Consider the following 13,926-nt stretch of genomic DNA (forward strand, 5'->3'; position numbering starts at 1 on the left):
GAAGTTCTTAGGCTTAGTTTTGAGGGTAATTTGGTATTTGGATGTTGTTTTGAGTGATTCGAAGGTTCGACTAAGTTGGTATGTTAATATATGACTTGTTGGCATTTTTGGTTGAGGTCCCGAGGGCCTCGGGGTAATTTCGGGTGGTTAACGGATTTGTTAAAGTTGGAAATTTCAGCGGGAGCTGCTGCTTCTGCTATTTGCGCACCTGCGGATGAAAGGGTCGCAGGTGCGAGGCCGCTGGTACGCGTGGGGAGTGCGCATGTGCATGAGACACTGGGCCAAGGCTGGGAATGCAGGTGCGAAGAATTGTCCGCATCTGCGAGCCCGCAGGTGCAAAACCTTGAGCGCAGATGCGGAGAGGATGAGTTTGAACTGGTTTCGCAGATACGCACCTAGGACCGCAGATGCGAGTCCGCAGGTGCGAGGAAGGTGTCCGCAGATGCGAAATCTATGGGATTAAGTGAGTTGCGCAGGTGCACACCATTGTCCGCAGGTGCGAGAAAATGGCCGCAGGTGCGAAAAACCTGGGCAGAATCCTTAAATAGAACCCTTCACGAATTTTGGTCATTCTTCACAATTTCAATTCGGTTTTTGGAGCTTTTGGAGGGGTTTGAAGAGGGAATCAAGGGGATTTCGTTGAGGTAAGTTACTTGAGCCCTAATACTTGTTAATATGGTGATTTTCTGTTGTTTAATCATGGTAATTAGTGAAAATAAGGGGTTAGGGCTTGGAAATTTTGAAAAAGTAATTTAAGGATTTGAAGGACCAAACGATGTCGGATTTTGATGACTTTGGTATGGTTAGATTCGTGTATGAATGATCTTTCTAGTTTTGCGAATTTTGTCGGATTTCGAGATGTGGGCCCGGGGGCCGGGTTTGAGCCAATTTCGGGTTTTGGTCTAATTTTGGAGTTTTTCTTGTGGAATTCATTCCATTAGCATGTATTGATGGTATTGTACTGACTGTGAATATATTCGGAGCATTTGGAGGCCGAGTCCAGAGGCAAGAACATTGCGGGTTAGAGATTTGACCGGTTTGAGGGAAGTAACGATTGTAAATCTAGTCCTGAGGGTATGAAACCCCGGATTTCGTATCATTCTATTATTTTGAAGTGACGCACATGCTAGGTGACGGGCGTGTGGGCGTGCACTGTTGGGGATTTGTGACTTGGTCCATCCCGTAGCAATTGTAAAGTTGCATACTTTGTTGAATCCATTGATACTTATATGATTTAGAAAGTTTTTTTTCTGTAAATTGGGCTGAATGCCATGTTTGGGCCTTGCGACAATGTTGTTTGGACCCTTAGGGGCTGTTTCTTATCATCCTCTCACTGTTTTCGATTGAATATCTATACTCAGTCATGTTTATACTTGTTTACCGCATAACTCAGTTTTATGACTCTATTTTGATACATATAAATGTTTTGGGCCGAATGCCCAGTTTTACTAAAATGCCTGAGTGGCTTGATTTGTGAGGATGAGTGTGGATCGGGGCTGCCCACCTACAGCATACCTTATGACTGAGTGAGGCCGAGGGCTTGACTGGTGAGGATGAGTGTGGATCGGGGCTGCCCGCCTGCAGCATACTTTATTATTATCGCACGTGAGTTGTCCGTGCAGATTATAGCACTTGGGCTGAAGGAGCCCCTCCGGAGTCTGTACACACCCCCAGTGAGCGCAGGTACCTACTGACTATGAGTGCCGAGTGCTGAGTGACTGGGAGGCAAGAGTGATTGTGAGGTACGCCCGAGTGGCAAGAGTGATTGTGAGGTATGCCCTAGTGGCACGAGTGACTGTGAGGTTTGCCCGAGGGGATGTATATGAGTGATTTTTTGCCCGAGGGGCTGTTTATGATTTCATCATTTTTGCTCACTTTTGCATTGAGCCTTCGTTTGAAAAACTGTTGGAAAAATATCTTTAAATGATTTTTACTGCAACTGGGTTTAAACAAGATGTTTGATTCAAAACCTGATTTTAAAAGCATGTGGTATTTCATTGAGATTTTCTGATATGAATGTTTTATGCTTTATTGCTCGTCACTACTGCTCAGTTCGCGAATTTTGGTCATTCTTCACAATTTCAACACGGTGTTTGGAGCTTTTGGAGGGGTTTGAAGTTGGGAATCAAAGGGATTTCGTTGAGGTAAGTTACTTGAGCCCTAATACTTGTATATATGGTGATTTTCCGTTGTTTAATCATGGTAATTAGTGAAAATGAGGGGTTAGGGCTTGGAAATTTTGGAAAAATAATTTAAGGATTTGAAGGACCAAACGATGTCGGATTTTGATGAATTTGGTATGGTTAGACTCGTGAGTGAATGAGCTTTCTAGTTTTGTGAATTTTGTCGGATTTCAATACGTGGGCCCAGGGGCCGGGTTTGAGCCAATTTCGGGTTTTGGTCTCATTTTGTAGTTTTTCTTGTGGAATTCATTCCATTAGCGCGTATTGATGGTATTGTACTGATTGTGAATAGATTCGGAGCATTTGGAGGCCGAGTCTAGAGGCAAGAGCATTGCGGGTTAGAGATTTGACCGGTTTGAGGTAAGTAACGATTGTAAATCTAGTCCTGAGGGTATGAAACCCCGGATTTCGTATCATTCTATTATTTTGAAGTGACGCACATGCTAGGTGACGGGCGTGTGGGCGTGCACTGTTGGGGATTTGTGACTTGGTCCGTCCCGTAGCAACTGTAAAGTTGTATACTTTGTTGAAACCATTGTTACTTATATGATTTAGAAAGTTTTTTTCTGTAAATTGGGCTGAATGCCATGTTTGGGCCTTGCGACAATGTTGTTTGGACCCTTAGGGGCTGTTTCTTATCATCCTCTCACTGTTTTCGATTGAAAATCTATACTCAGTCATGTTTATACTTGTTTACCGCATAACTCAATTTTATGACTCTATTTTGATGCATATAAATATTTTGGGCCGAATGCCTTGTTTTACTAAAATGCCCGAGTGGCTTGATTTGTGAGGATTTGTGTGGATTGGGGCTGCCCGCCTGCAGCATACCTTATGACTGAGTGAGGCTGAGGGCCTGATTGGTGAGGATGAGTGTGGATCGGGGCTGCCCGCCTGAAGCATACTTTATTATTATCGCACGTGAGTTGTCCGTGCAGATTATAGCGCTTGGGCTGAAGGAGTCCCTCCGGAGTCTGTACACACCCCCAGTGAGCGCAGGTACCTACTGAGTGCGAGTGCCGAGTGCTGAGTGACTGGGAGGCAAGAGTAATTGTGAGGTATGCCCGAGTGGCAAGAGTGATTGCGAGGTATGCCCGAGTGGCACGAGTGATTGTGAGGTTTTGCCCGAGGGGCTGTATATGAGTGATGTTTTGCCCGGGGGCTGTTTATGATTTCATCATTTTTGCTAACTTTTGCATTGAGCCTTTGTTTGAAAAACTGTTGGAAAAATATCTTTAAATGATTTTTACTGCAACTGGGTTTAAACAAGATGTTTGATTCAAAACCTGATTTTAAAAGCATGTGGTATTTCATTGAGATTTTCTGATATGAATGTTTTATGCTTTATTGCTCGTCACTACTGCTCAGTTCGCGAATTTTGGTCATTCTTCATTTGATGTACTCACGTTGCTCCATGCACCTTGTGTGCAGATCCAGGTGTAGCTGGACACGGTAGTGGTTATTGAGTGTTCTGGTTGCAGATTTTCTTGGAGATAGCAAGGTAGCTGTTTGGCGATCGCAGCCCTTGCTCTTCTCCCTCTTATCTTCCTCTAGTTGTATTTAGCTATTTTTCGGGCTGAGTTAGCCTTGATATTGTTAGACAGATTGTAGTATATGCTCATGACTAGTGACACCCCGATGCCGGGCTTTTCTTTTCGCACTTTTGTTTTTCTTTGATTTGAACTCTTTAAATGGAGGTTTTATGTTAAATAACCTTAAAATTATCTTTAAAATGAAATATCGGTTGTTTTGGAAATGAGTCATCCTGCCTAGTTCCACGATAGGCGCCATCACGACAGGGGTTAGTTTTGGGTCGTGACACATACAGTCATCAAAATATATAAAACATTCTTATATATTTTGACTCTTATCTTTACTGACCATGCGGATTACCGCCAGTCTTTAAATGTAAGGATACTGAATTAGCTACTTAGAAAGTCTATAAGAGATCTTTAACTGGTGGAAACCTCAGTGGACATATAAAGGTCAGCTGAGGTGCGAAACAATTCCAGTTCCCGTTAATCCGGTGATCTCTCGGACTGACTAAATTAGTTAATTCCAAATAGCTAGATTGGGATGGCCGTGCGGACTACCGCCCGCCTACACTCTAGCGGTAGTCCGTAGTCCGCTAGACATCCATCGCAGATGCGGCCTTCGCAGGTGCGGCCCTTTTGTGCAGAAGAGGGCGTCGCAGGTGCAACATTTTGTTCACAGATGCGGAACCTCGCTTGGCAGCCCTTTTTTGTAGATACGAGCTCGCATGTGTGAGCCTAGGCACCGCAGATGCGAAAATGCTGGGCAGAATACATAAAATCGGGTCTTAGCCATTTTTACTCATTTTTGAGTTTTAAGTCTCGGATTTGGGCGATTTCAAGGGGGATTTTCACGACTTTGGATTGGGTAAGTGTTCTTTATCATAAAGTGATTATATTTCACAAATCCATGTCTATATTCATCATTTATTTAGGATTTAGATGGAAGAAATTGGAATTTTTGTAAAACTTTCCAAAAACGAAAAATTAAGATTTGAAGGTCCATTTGGTATCGGAATTGGACAAATTTGGTATGGTTGAACTCGTATCGGAATGGGTGTTCGGATTTTGCGAGTTTTTCTAGAATTTGAGACGTGGGTCCCACTATTGAATATCTTAATGAATTTCGGATTTTTATCCGAAAAATTTGTAAATTCATATGAAATTAATTCCTATGATTCGTATTGAATATATCGAATTGTTTGTGAATAGATTTGAAGCTTTCAGAGGCAAATTTAAAAGGAAAAGCCATGGTTGAATAATTGATTGGAATTTGCAAAACGAGGTAAGTGTCGTGGTTAACCTTGACTTGAGGGAATAGAACCTTTAAATTATTTGTTATGTGAATTGCATGTGAACGACGTATAGGCGAGGTGACGAGTGTCTATACGTCGTCAAATTAATTGTTTGCCTGCTTACTTGAAAAATCATAAACTATTTTTTTTATCATAAATTAATTACTATAATAATTGTTTCTCTCTTATTCCTTATCAAAATATTAATTCTTGAATTTCTGCATTAATTGTTACATGTTATTTGAATTATGTGCCTTAATTGTTATTTGACATTTAGCATATTAAATATTAAACTGCCTATCTGCTCCCTGATTTCCATAATAATTTGCTATTTGTCATTGTTTGCTTCATAATTAAATCATAATTATTGTATGCTTGTTGTCTTATGATTTTATATTAATTGTTGCGTTTATTACGGAATTTCTTCTATAAGAATTGATTGGTAAATGAATATGTTGGAGGAGCGGGTTGCAGCCGCAACAGGATTGATTATAATGAATATATTGGAGGATCGGGTTGCACGTCGCAACAGACTTATTAAAAGTCAATATTGGAGGATCGGGTTGCACGCCGCAACAGACTTATTAAAAGTCAATATTGGAGGATCGGGTTGCAAGCCGCAACAGACTTATTAAAAAGTCCTATATTAGAGGATCGAGTTGCACGCCGCAACAGACTTATTAAAAGTCAATATTGGAGGATCGGGTTGTACGCCGCAACAGACTTATTAAAAGTCAATATTGGAGGATCGGGTTGCACGCCGCAAAAGACTTATTAAAAAGTCCATATTGGAGGATCGGGTTGCACGCCGCAATAGACTTATTAAAAGTCAATATTGGTGGATTGGATTGCACGCCGTAACAGACTTATTAAAAAGTCCATATTGGAGGATCGGGTTGCACGCCGCAACAAACTTATTAAAAGTCAATATTGGAGCATCGGGTTGCACGCCGCAACAGACTTATTAAAAGTCAATATTGGAGGATCGGTTTGCACGCCGCAATAGACTTGATTAAAATGAATATATTGTGAGAGCGGGTTGCACGGTGCAACAGAATTGAATGTGAATATATTATGAGAGCGGGTTGCACGCTGCAACTGAATTGATGGAAACGATAATTGGTTATAACTGCTGAGTTGGCTTCGATTATTATAAATGAGTTACTTGATTTATTTCTATTATTGTTGTTGTTTCTAATATTGCATACAAGTAATGTAAGTGACCCGCCTTAGCCTCGTCACTACTTCGTCGAGGTTAGGCTCAGCACTTAGCAGTACATGGGGTCAGTTGTACTGATACTACACTTTGCACTTCTTGTGCAGATTTTAGAGTTAGTCCCAATGGCGTACCATAATTTTGCTCGGATTTCAGTTATTCAGAGGAGACTTGAGGTATAACTGCATGGCGTCTGCAGTTCTGAAGTCCCCGTCTATTTTACTTTGGCTGTGTGTTTATTTCCAGACAGTTTTTTTTATTCAGACCTTTATTTGTATTTATTCTAGAAGCTCGTGCACTTGTGACACCAATTCTGGGATGGTATTTAGACACCGTTGGTTGATGGATTATTTCACTATATTTCAAACTTTGCTTCCGCATTTGTTTCCTTGTTATTAATAAATTTAATTTTTTTAAAAAAATGGATAATATTATTCTAACGTCGGCTTGCCTAGCAAGTGAAATATTAGGCGCCATCACGGTCCGAAGGTGGGAATTTTGGGTCGTGACAGTTGGTATCAGAGCACTAGGTTACATAGGTCTCACGAGTCATGAGCAAGCTTAGTAGAGTCTAAAGGATCGGTACGGAGACGTCTGTACTTATCTCTCAGAGGCTATGAAGTTTAGGAACAATATCACTTCTTTCTTATTTTGTCGTGCGATTTTATTCTATCATCGATGATTGAACATTTCTACTCTTATTCTCTCGTAGATGGTGAGAACACATAATACTTCTACTGATGGACAAGGACCAGAACCCTCGGTGGCAACTATGGCCAGGGGTAGAGGTCGAGGCCGAGGTCATGCTAGAGGCCGAGGTAGAGGTCCCAGTTCAGAATGTACCAGTTGGACCAGTTCAGGTCCCGGAAGGATTCATAGCCACTCCAGTGCTTCGGGACGCTCTAGTCCGATTGGTGAGTCTTATGGAGGGTGTGGCCCAGAATGGTACATTTCCAGTGGCACCAGCCGTCTCACAGGCTGGGGGAAGAGCACAAACTCCCACTACTCCTACTCCGGAGCAGATGGCTCCCTAGAATCAAGCTCCAGCAGCCCCGCCAGTTAGGGTAGTTCAGCCAGTTGTTGCGGCACAGACTGGTGATAGGCCCGCCATGTCTTTTGAGGCCTTATTGAGACTGGATAAGTTCACTAAGCTCTTTCCAGTTCACTTCAGTGGTACACCTTCTGAAGACCCACATGATTTATCTTGAACGCTGCCATGAGGTGTTGCGGAACATGGGTATAGTTGAGACCAATGATTGATTTTGCTGTATTTCAGATGATGGGTTCCGCCAAGAGGTGGTGGAGATATTATACATTGACCCGACCAGTCGGATCACCTACACTTACCTGGGAGCAGTTCTCTCAGCTATTTCTGGAAAAGTATCTCCCTATCACACTGAGAGAGGAATTCCGCAAGCAATTTGAGCGTCTACAGCAGGGCAGAATGACTGTTACTCAGTATGAGTCCCATTTTGTGGATTTGGCCCGTCATGCTCTCCTTTTACTACCTACGGAGGGAAAAAGAGTGAGGAGGTTTATTGAGGGACTCACTCACCCTATCAGACTTCAGATAGCCAAGGAGACCGGAAGTGAGATTTCCTTTCAGGCGGTTGCTAATGTCGCAAGGAGGATTGAGATAGTTCTTGCACAGGAAAGAGGGCAGAGGTCTGATAAGAGGCCTCGTCAGTTCGGTGATTACAGTTGTGCCTCGTATAGAGGCAGGGGTAATTTTGGTAGGGGTCATCCTCCCAGACCGTTTCATTCAGCACTTCATATATCTCCCGGTGCTTCAGGGAGTCACGGTCCTATTATGCCTTACTCTGGGCAGCCAGTATTCAGTGCACATTCAGCTCTTATCAGTGCACCACCACTCCAGAGTTACTACAGTGGTTATCCGGCCCATCTGGGTCAGCTTTAGCTTCAACAGCCACGACATCAGGATGGGTGTTATGAGTGTGGGAACATTGGTCACATTAGGAGGTATTGCCCTAGATTGGAGAGTAACAGATTTCGGTAGGATTCTCGTGCCATCATACCGGCACCGGTTGCTTCACCGCCTGCTCAACCAGCTAGAGGCAGGGGTCAAGCAGCTAGAGGTGGAGGTCAGGCTGTTAGAGGTGGAGGCCAGCCAGTCAGAGGCCGTCCCAGGGACGCAGTTCAGAGTGGTGGGGCCCAACCCCAATTTTATGCTTTTCCAGCTAGGCCTGAGGCCGAGTCATCTGATCCTGTGATCACAGGTATTATTCCAGTTTGCCATATAGATGCTTCAGTTCTATTTGATCCATGATCTACTTATTCCTATGTGTCCTCCTATTTTGCTTTATATTTGGTTGTGCCTTGTGATTCTATAAGTGCTTTTGTGTGTGTATCTACATCGGTGGGAGACTCTGTTGTAGTAGATCATGTCTATCGTTCGTGTGTGGTTACTATTGGTAATCTTGAGACTAGTGTGGATCTTCTACTTCTTGATATGGTAGATTTTGATGTCATCTTGGGTATGGATTGGTTGTCTCCTTACCATGCTATATTGGACTATCATGCCAAGACAGTGACCCTAGCTATGCCGGGGTTACCTCGGTTAGAGTGGAAAGGAACTTCTGGCCATTCTGCCAGCGGGGTTATTTCTTACATGAAAACTCGGCGTATGGTAGAGAAAGGGTGTCTAGCCTATTTGGCTTATATTCGCGATCCCAGTGCGGATGTCCCTTCTATGGACTTAGTACCAGTTGTTCGTGAATTTCCAGAAGTATTTCCTGCAGATTTGCCGGGGATGCCACCCGACAGAGATATTGACTTCTGTATTGATTTGGCTCTGGGCACTCAGCCCATTTCTATTCCACCATACCGTATGGCCCCGCCGGAGTTGAAAGAATTGAAAGAGCAGTTACAAGACTTGCTTGATCAGGGATTCATTAGATCCAGTGTCTCGCCCTGGGGTGCACCAGTATTATTTGTAAAGAAGAAAGATGGCTCTATGCGGATGTGTATAGATTATCGGCAGTTGAACAAGGCCACTATCAAAAACAAATACCCGTTGCCAGGAATTGATGACTTATTTGATCAGCTTCAGGGTGCCAAGGTATTTTTGAAGATTGATTTGAGATCTGGTTACCATCAGTTGAAGATTAGGGCATCTGATGTCCCTAAGATAGCTTTTCGGACTCGGTATGGGCATTACGAGTTCCTAGTGATGTCGTTTGGGTTGACAAATGCTCCAGTAGCATTTATGGATATGATGAATCGGGTGTTCAAGCCTTATTTGGATTCTTTTGTGGTTGTATTCATTGATGATATCTTGATTTACTCCAGCAGTCGAGAGGAACATGAGCAGCATCTTCGAAGTGTGCTTCACACCTTGAAGAACAATCAGTTATATGCCAAATTTTCAAAATGCGAGTTTTGGTTAGACTCAGTTGCCTTTTTGGGACATGTTGTATCGGCAAAAGGCATAAAGGTGGATCCTACGAAGATTAAGGCTATTCAGAATTGGCGTAGACCTATTTCAGTTATAGAGATCCGGAGTTTCCTAGGTTTGGCAGGTTATTATCGTCAGTTCGTGGAAGGGTTTTCATCTATAGCAAGCACCTTGACCAGACTAACCCAGAAGGGTGTTCCATTCAAATGGTCAGATGAGTGTGAGTTGAGCTTTCAGAAGCTCAAGACCGCTTTGACTACGGCGCCAATATTGGTATTACCCACAGGTTCAGGATCGTATACGGTATATCGTGACGCATCTCACATTGGGCTTGGTGCAGTATTAATGCAAGATGGTAAGGTAATTGCATATACGTCGTAGTAGTTGAAAATTCATGAAAAGAATTATCCTGTTCATGACTTAGAATTGGCAGCCATTGTTCATGAGCTAAAGATTTGGAGGCATTACCTCTACGGTGTCTCGTGTGAGGTATTTACTGATCAACGTAGCCTCCAGTATCTGTTCAAACAAAAAGATCTTAATTTGAGGCAGAGAAGATGGATGGAGTTGTTGAAAGACTATGATATCACCATTTTGTATCACCCCGGAAAGGCCAATGTGGTGGCCGATGCCTTGAGTAGAAAGGCTGTGAGTATGGGTAGTCTTGCGTATATTCCGATTGGTGAGAGGCCATTAGCTGCAGATGTTCAGACTTTGGCTAACCAGTTCGTGAGGTTAGATGTTTCAGAACCCAGTCGGGTTCTAGCTTGCACAGTCGCTCGGTCTTCTTTATATGAGCGCATCAGAGAGAGGCAGTATGATGATCCTCATTTACTTATCCTTAAGGACACGGTGTGGCACGGTGATGCCAAATAGGTTGTTGTAGGGGAAGATGGTGTTCTGCGAATGCAGGGCCGTATTTTTATGCCTAATGTGGATGGGATTAGTGAATTAATTCTTGAAGAAGCACACAGCTCCAGGTATTCTATTCATCCAGGTACCGCCAAAAATGTATCAAGATTTGCGGCAACATTATTGGTGGAGGAGAATGAAAAAGGATATAGTTGCACATGTAGCTCGGTGTCTGAATTGTCAGCAAGTGAAGTACGAGCATCAGAGACCTGGTGGTTTGTTTCAGAAGTTAGAAATTCTTGAGTGAAAGTGGGAGCGTATCACAATGGATTTTGTTGTTGGGCTCCCACGGACTCAGAGAAACTTTGACTCAGATTGGGTCATTGTGGACAGGTTGACCAAGTCAACCCATTTCATTCCAGTGGTAGTTACCTATTCTTCAGAGAGGTTAGCTGAAATTTACATTCGTGAGATTGTCCGCCTTCACGGTGTGCCCGTGTCTATTATTTCAGATCGAGGTACGCAGTTTACCTCACATTTCTGGAGGGCTGTACAGCGTGAGTTAGGCACGCGGGTGGAGTTGAGTACAATATTTCATCCACAGACAGACGGACAGTCAGAGCGCACTATTCAGATATTGGAATATATGCTTCGTGCTTGTGTTATAGACTTTGGAGGTTCTTGGGATCATTTCTTACCACTTGTGGAGTTTGCTTATAATAATAGCTACCAGTCGAGCATTCAAATGGCTCCATATGAGGCATTATACGGAAGGCGATGCCGATCGCCAGTTGGTTGGTTTGAACCGGGAGGGGCTCGGTTGTTGGGTACCGATTTGGTACAAGATGCCTTGGATGAGGTCAAGACTATTCAGGATTGACTTCGCACAGCTCAGTCTAGGCAAAAGAGTTATGCCGACCGAAAAGTTTGTGATATTGCATTCATGGTTGGAGAAAGAATATTGCTCCGGGTTTCACCTATGAAAGGTGTAATGAGGTTCGGGAAGAAGGGTAAGTTGAGCCCTAGGTATATCAGACCATTTGGAATTCTTGAAAGGGTGGGCGAAGTAGCCTACAGGCTTGCATTACCACCTAGTTATCAGCGGTTCATCTGGTGTTCCATGTGTCTATGCTCTGGAAATATCATGGTGATCCGTCCCATGTGTTAGATTTCAGCTCACTCCAATTGGACAAAGATTTGACTTACGAGGAGGAGCCGGTGGCTATTCTAGCCCGGCAGGTTCGACAGTTGAGGTCAAAGAGTTATCCTTCAGTTCGGGTGTAAAGGAGATGTCAGCCGGTAGAGGCATTTACCTGGGAGTCTGAGTCAGACATGCGGAGTAAATATCCACACCTTTTCTCCAGCTCAGGTACTTTTTCTAACTCCGTTCAAGGACGAACGTTTGTTTTAGAGGTGGAGAATGTGATGACCCAAAATGTCATCTTTAAATTTAATAAGTAATTCTGTGTTCTAAGACCTCAAAAAACACCATTTATCCTTCCTCGACTTGCATGCGCAGTCTGTAAAATTTTCTGGAAAGTTTTCATGTGAAAAATGAATTAAAATGTGAAATAGAGGTTTAAAATTCAAGTGAATTGACTTTGGTCAACGTTTTTAGCAAACAGACCCGGATCAGTGTTTTGAGAGTTCCGGTAGCTCCGTATCATGATTTGGGACTTGGGCGTATGCCCGAAATTTAATTTGGAGGTCCCTAGCTCAAGTTATGACCATTTAACGGAATTAGCAATTTAAAGGCTAAATATTCCAAGTTTGATCACGGGGTTGACTTTTTGATATCGGAGCCGGAATCCGATTCTGAAAATTGGAACAGCTCCGTTATGTCATTTATGACTTGTGTGTCAAATTTGAAGTCATTCCAGATTCATTTAATATGTTTTGGCGCGAGATTTTTGTTGCGACCAAACACACTCACGCAAGTATACGCGGTCGTCAAGTAATAAAGTGACTAAAAGTCGGATGTCGAACCCACGAGGACTTATGCTTAACTATTAACTAAATTAGACTATCCCAATTATCTAAACAAGAATTAAATCCAAAAATATTTTATTCTAAACTAATTAAATAAGAAAAATATAAATAATAAACTTTGAACAGAGAAAGAGCAGATTTTAATGATATCAATGTAATGAAAACGATCTAGGGTTATGGGCTATCTAACAATCCTATTGTATTCTTCAATTGAATTGACCGACTAATTTATCTAGCTTATTGCTTGACAGGGTTAATGCTCATAAGAATCTGTCGAGTTCTTACTCGCCTATTCAAGCTAACCTAACGCCTATATGTCTATGGAGTTAGAATCAACAAGAACGCATTTATAATTCCTGTAAATCAACCAAGCAAGGCAATTAGGTATATGTCTATCCTAACTACGAATTCGTTCCCCGATGCCCGAGTTCAAGAACTTGCCCTACTCAATCCTGTATGCAATATAGGATTCCCACTTTCGCGTTCAATTCTAGATTCGTAGATAATATTCAATTGGTGATCAAGCAATTAAATAATTAAGTGCAAGATTGAATAAATAAACTAATATGATAAATCAAGAAGTCAAAATCAATATCCGAATAACAATAGTTATGAAAGAACCACAACCCTAGAACGTGAAGTTTAGCTCCATATAGACATGGTAGCCAAACAACAAATCATATAAAGAAACATAAAAATTACTAAGTTTGGTGGGAGAAAGAAGAAACTTGATGAATTCCGGCCTCCACAGCTTTTTCGTGGCTTTTTTCCTCTTCCCAATATGTTAGATAACCTAAAGGAGGCGTTTTTGGCTTATATATTGCGTACCAAAGTCGTGGGCCAAAGTTCTCCTATTTCTAATCCAAATCAGCTTCAGGGATTGATGCTAAGGTGGATGCGACGCATCCACCTCGTCCTCCATTTCAATTTTGCCTGCGAAGGTGGATGCGACGCATCCACCTTGTCCTCTATTTCTCAGCTTTGCATGCGAGGGTGGATGCGACGCGTCCACCCCTAGTTCCTCCATCTCAGCTTTGCCCAGGTGCGGATGCTATGGCGGATGCTATGGGCTGACTTCACTGCTAAGGGTGCGCGAACTGATCTTTTTCTAGATTGGATGCGACGCATCCAATCTCTCTTCCTCTACCTAGAGCACATTTTCTTCATATTTTTGCACTCCACACACCCTAATTCACCACACACAACTCAATTAGTTATAAAACCAATAATTAAACCATGTTGGGCATTTTAAAGATCAAATAGCATCAAAAAGCGGTTAAAACATGGGTAAAGTAACATCAACACATATCGAAATATGCCAAACATCACTACCCCACACTTAAACCTTTGTTCGTCCTCGAACAAACCATCCTATAGTGTTGTTTGACGTGATTTTAGACCCTGAGTCAGTCCGTATTATATTACGGGACTTGTTGGTATATTC

The 13,926-nt window shown here is 42.5% G+C and overlaps 1 pseudogene; it reads left to right on the forward strand.

Annotated features, from left to right (window-relative positions):
• LOC142180081 (uncharacterized) overlaps positions 1-13,926 on the forward strand; it is a 140,070-nt pseudogene that overhangs the window by 26,407 nt on the left and 99,737 nt on the right.

This window comes from Nicotiana tabacum, chromosome 4 (assembly GCF_000715075.1).
Source record: "Nicotiana tabacum cultivar K326 chromosome 4, ASM71507v2, whole genome shotgun sequence".
Taxonomy (NCBI): Eukaryota; Viridiplantae; Streptophyta; class Magnoliopsida; order Solanales; family Solanaceae; genus Nicotiana; species Nicotiana tabacum.